The sequence below is a fragment of the Neoarius graeffei genome, chromosome 10 (assembly GCF_027579695.1).
Source record: "Neoarius graeffei isolate fNeoGra1 chromosome 10, fNeoGra1.pri, whole genome shotgun sequence".
Taxonomy (NCBI): Eukaryota; Metazoa; Chordata; class Actinopteri; order Siluriformes; family Ariidae; genus Neoarius; species Neoarius graeffei.
Genome location: NC_083578.1, coordinates 61,707,203 through 61,712,965, shown reverse-complemented (window position 1 = coordinate 61,712,965; position 5,763 = coordinate 61,707,203). Strand labels below are relative to the sequence as shown.

Below are 5,763 nucleotides of genomic sequence, written 5' to 3'. Positions count from 1 at the left end.
TGAGGACTTCAGAAAAAGCGTTGTTGGAAAAGGTTACAAAACCATCTCTAAAGAGTTTGGACTCCACCAATCCACAGTCAGACAGATTGTGTACAAATGGAAGAAATTCAAGACTATTGTTAGCCTCCCCAGGAGTGGTCGACCAACAAAGATCACTCCAAGAGCAAGGCGTGTAATAGTCGGTGAGGTCACAAAGGACCCTAGGGTAACTTCTAAGCAACTGAAGGCCTCTCTCACATTGGTTAATGTTAATGTTCATGAGTCCACCATCAGGAGAACACTGAACAACAATAGTGTGCATGGCAGGGTTGCAAGGAGAAAGCCACTGCTCTCCAAAAAGAACATTGCTGCTCGTTGCAGTTTGCTAAAGATCACATTGACAAGCCAGAAGGCTATTGGAAAAATGTTTTGTGGACGGATGATACCAAAATAGAATGCTTTGGTTTAAATGAGAAGCGTTATGTTTGGAGAAAGGAAAACACTATATTCCAACATAAGAACTTTATCCCATCTGTGAAACATGGTGGTGGTAGTATCATGGTTTGGGCCTGTTTTGCTGCATCTGGGCCAGGACGGCTTGTCATCACTGATGGAACAATGAATTCTGAATTATACCAGCAAATTCTAAAGGAAAATGTCAGGACATTTGTCTGTGAACTGAATCTCAAGAGAAGGTGGGTCATGCAGCAAGACAACGACCCTAAGCACACAAGTCGTTCTACCAAAGAATGGTTAAAGAAGAATAAAGTTAATGTTTTGGAATGGCTAAGTCAAAGTCCTGACCTTAATCCAATTGAAATGTTGTGGAAAGACCTGAAGCAAGCAGTTCATGTGAGGAAACCCACTAACATCCCACAGTTGAAGCTGTTCTGTACAGAGCAATGGTCTAAAATTCCTCCAAGCTGGTGTGCAGGACTGATCAGCAGTTACCGGAAATGTTTAGTTGCAGTTATTGCTGCACAAGGGGGTCACACCAGATACTGAAAGCAAAGGTTCACATACTTTTGCCACTCACAGATATGTAATATTGGATTATTTTCCTCAATAAATAAATGACCAAGTATTATAATTTTTGTCTCATTTGTTTAACTGGGTTTGTAGGGGCACTGCATTGTTCATAATTCACAGCCAGCTATTAGGTGTTCAATTGAAATGATTGTTTCTGTCACGTTCTGCATTACCTGTTGAGTTGTTGTTTTGCTCTTTACTGTGTCGCGTTATGATGACGTCGGTTGGCGCATCTAGACTTTACATATAAAACTGACATGCAGTAAGTTTTGAGAGGATTAAAGTTTTCCAGAGTTCGGGCTTTTAAACCTATCTGCTGTGTTTGTGTCTCCCCACTGTGTCAACACCTTTACACTGGTGACCCCGACGACTCTTTGGATGGTAATCCTAAGAGGTTTTTTTTTTTTACTACGATGGAGGCTAACGCTGTTGTGCTCAAGCTACCGGAGTTTTGGGAAGGTCATGCGGCAGTGTGGTTTCCTCAAGCAGAGACTCAATTCGCGATCAGACGGATAACAGATGATGCAACGAGGTAATACTATGTGGTTGCAGCCATGGGTAGCTCAACCGCTGTCAGAGTCATGAGTTTGCTGCAGAATCCTCCAGCTGAGGATAAATATGGCAGCCTTAAAGCACTTTTGGTGGGGACTTTCGAACTGAACGATTCTGAACGAGCCCGCCGTTTGCTTTCATTGAGCGGTTTGGGTGACACAAAGCCTTCGGAAATGATGGACCACATGCTGTCTCTCCTCAGCAAACATGAGCCTTGTTTTATCTTCAGGGAGCTCTTCCTTCAGCAGCTCCCAGGGGAGGTGAGATCGATGCTTGCTGGTTCTTCCATCAGTGACCCGTGCAACCTGGCTAAGGAGGCAGATAAGTTTTTTTTCTTTCATGCAGCACTGCAAGGCAGCTGTCCACCATTGTGCTGCAGAATCAGCGCCACCTCTCGTCACTGCAGCGCAACAAAGGAAGCAAGGCCTGTGTTTCTACCACGCTCATTTCAGGCCCAAGGCTACAAAGTGCCGCCCACCCTGTCACTTCAAGGTGTCAGGAAATGGGGGGGCTGGCGCTCATTTACAGCAATGAGCGTCGGCCATGCAGGCAGTTTGCTGTTTGTCACCAATGCTGTTTCCGGACGTTGTTTCCTCTGTGACACAGGTGCGCAGGTAAGCGTCTTGCCTGCTACAGACTTGGACATTCAGCAGGGTAAACGGGGTCCCGTATTGGAGGCCGCGAATGGTAGCTCCATCCAGACTTTCGGTGAGTGCAGCGCCGTGGTGTCTTTCGGTGGACAACAGTTTACCTGGAACTTTGTGGTGGCAAGAGTGTCCATGCCCCTACTGGGTGCAGATTTCCTTTGCGCTCATGGCTTTCTGGTGGACATTAGAAACCGATGACTGATCAACGCAGAGACTTTTACATCACTCCCCTGAACATGTAGCTGTTCCAGTTCGTCCTGTCTGTCCAGCACCTTTGCGGCGAATGAGTTCTCACGCCTCCTGGGGGAGTTCCCCACCCTCACCCAACCAACTTTCTCATCCGGCATGGTCAGACATGGTGTGGAGCACCACATCGCAATTGTTGGTCCCCCAGTTCATGCGCGCGCTAGGCGCTTGGATCCTGGGAAGCTCGCCATTGCCAAGGCAGAGTTCGAGACGCTGGAGTACCTTGGCATTGTACAGCATTCTAACAGCCCTTGGGCTTCACCATTACACATGGTTCAGAAGCCTGGTGAAGGATGGCATTTGTGTGGTGACTACCGCTGCTTGAATGAGGCCACTACACCCAACCGCTACCCTGTTCCTCATATTCAGGACTTTTCTGCCCGGTTGGCTGGTAAGGTCATTTTTTCAAAGGTGGACCTCATCCGTGGTTATCACCAGGTGCCGCTGCATCCACAGGACATTTCCAAGACCGCTGTCATCACTCCTTTTAGTTTGTTCGAATTCCTCTGCATGCCATTTGGGTTAAAAAACGCTGCTCAGACTTTTCAGCGACTCATGGACAGTGTTCTGCGCGACCTGCCATTTGTTTTTGTGTACTTGGATGACATTCTCGTCGCTAGTACTTCCAAGGCTGAACACCTGGTGCACCTCAGGGTTCTATTTTAGCATTTGAGCGATCATGGCCTGATCATCAACACAGCCAAGTACCAGTTTGGTTTGTCTGCTATTGATTTCCTTGGCCACCATGTCACGAGCAAGGGCGCAGCTCCACTGGCTGCGAAGGTGGAGGCCATATGCCAGTTCCCACGGCCGGTCACGGTCAGGGCCCTACAGGAGTTTCTAGGCATGGTGACTTTCTACCATCGTTTCGTCCCACATGCAGCCCACCTCATGCATCCCCTCTATGAAGCTCTTAAGGGTAAGGCTACTAAGCACACAGTTGACTGGACAGAGGAAAGGACTCAGGCGTTCATGGACACCAAGACAGCCTTGGCCAATGCCACCATGCTAGCACACCCATCCCCGGATGCCCCTATTGCCATCACGACAGACGCCTCTGAGTATGCCATCGGGGCCATCCATGAACAGCTAGTTGATGGCGCTTGGCAGCTACTGGCCTTTTTCAGCCGACAGTTGCGCCCAGCTGAGAGGAAGTACAGCACGTTTGACCAAAAGCTGCTAGGCCTGTTCCTGGCCATATGACACTTTTGTTTCCTGTTGGAAGGCTGAGCATTCATTGCTTTCGTGGACCACAAGCCCTTAACCTTTGCTATGGCCAAGGTTTCAGAGCCATGGTCTGCCTGGCAGCAGCGTCAGCTTCCCTTTATTTTGGAGTTCACAATGGATATCCGTCATGTGGCAGGGAAAGATAATCATGTGGTGGACTGTCTCTCTCATCGGTTTGCAGGGGCAGTGCATCTCGGGGTGGATTATGTCCACATGGTGGCGGACCAGGTCCATGACGCTGACGTTCAGGCATACAGGACTGCCATCAGTGGACTGCGTTTGGCGGATGTTCCTTTTGGCAATGCAGGTGTCACCCTGCTTTGTGATGTATCCACAGGTCAGGCCCGACTCATTGTTCCTGGCAGTTGGTGCAGGCAGGTGTTTGATGTGGTGCATGGCCTTTCCCACCCTGGCAGGAGAGCATCACAGAAGCTGGTGGCAGCAAAGTTTGTTTGGCATGGCCTCAAAAAGGATGTTCATGACTGGGCCGCCGCCTGCCTTGAATGTCAGCGGGCTAAGGTGCACATCACTCCAAAGCCCCTCTTGAAACCTTTCATGTCCCGGAGAGACGTTTCGACCACGCACATGTGGACGTGGTGGAACCCTTGCCGATCTCCCGGGGCTTTACGCACCTGCTCACTGTGGTTGACTGCACCACTCGTTGGCTCGAGGCCATTCTGCTCCAGTCCATCTCCATGGCTGATGTCGCATGGGCATTCCTGAGCACATGGGTAGCCCGTTTTGGTGTCCCTTCTGACATACCATCAGACCGCGGCTCTCAGTTCACGTCGGAGTTATGGGTTGCAGTCACCAACAGCCTCAGAGCGCAGATACACTGTACCACAGCCTACCACCCACAAGCCAATGGACTATGTGAGCGGTTTCACCGTTCATTGAAAGCTGCATTACGGGCAAGCCTCCGTGACGAAAGCTGGGTGGATCATTTGCCTTGGGTAATGTTGGGGCTGCGGGCTGCTCCCAAAGAGGATCTACTTTCTTCTGCAGCCGAATTGGTCTATGGGCAGCCTCTGCAGGTGCCGGGTGATTTCTTGCCTGATGTTACCCGCCCATGGTCTGCTGGTCAGCAGCGGCAGGCGCACCTCCAGGGTGCCCAGGTTTTTGCGCCAGTGCCCACCTCTCAGCATGGCATGCCGCGTTCACAGCTCTTACCAGGACTGCAGGATGCGGCATATGTTTTCGTCCATCATGATGCTCACCGCAGCCCCTTGTGCCCACTCTACGATGGTCCATTCTGGGTGCTGGAAACGGGGGACAAATTTTTTGTCATTGACATTGGGGGCAAGCGAGACCAGGTATCAGTGGACTGCCTTAAACCCGCTCACTTGGACTTGGATTCTCCAGTGGTGGTTGCCCAGCCCCCGCGGCAGGGCCGTCCGCCATCTACCATGCTTCCACAGTCCACAAACCCTGAACTTCCTGTTCCTGTAGCCCCAGCGCCTGAAGGCCAGAGTAATTTTGGCCGAGCACTGCGCCCACCTCACTGGATGAACTTGTCTGCCTTTGTGAATTCTGGGGGGGGCATGTGTTCAATTGAAATGATTGTTTCTGTCATGTTCTGCATTACCTGTTGAGTCGTTGTTTTGCTCTTTACTGTGTCGCGTTATGATGACGTCGGTTGGCGCATCTAGACTTTACATATAAAACTGACATGCAGTAAGTTTTGAGAGGATTAAAGTTTTCCTGAGTTCGGGCTTTTAAATCTATCCTCTGTGTCTGTGTCTCCCCACTGTGTCAACACCTTTACAGGTTCTCTTTATCTACTTTTAGGACTTGTGTTAAAATCTGATGATGTTTTAGGTCATATTTATGCAGAAATATAGAAAATTCAAAAGGGTTCACAAATTTTCAAGCACCACTGTAAGTCGAATACCTGGTAGATTGGGAGGGATATGGACCCGAAGAACAAAGCTGGGTTACCACTAAGGCCATTCTAGACCTGCTCCTCAAACAAGAATTCCATGCTCTACACCCCGACAAACCAGCACCGAGAGGTAGCGGTCGCTCAAGACAGAATGCAGCTCCCAGAAGGAGCTCTGGGGGGGGGGGGGGGGGGGGGGGGTGT

At 50.0% G+C, this 5,763-nt stretch overlaps 1 pseudogene; it reads left to right on the top strand.

Annotated features, from left to right (window-relative positions):
- Positions 1–2,552: 2,552 nt before the first annotated feature.
- On the top strand, positions 2,553–5,468 carry LOC132893539 (uncharacterized; annotated as a pseudogene).
- Positions 5,469–5,763: the final 295 nt, after the last annotated feature.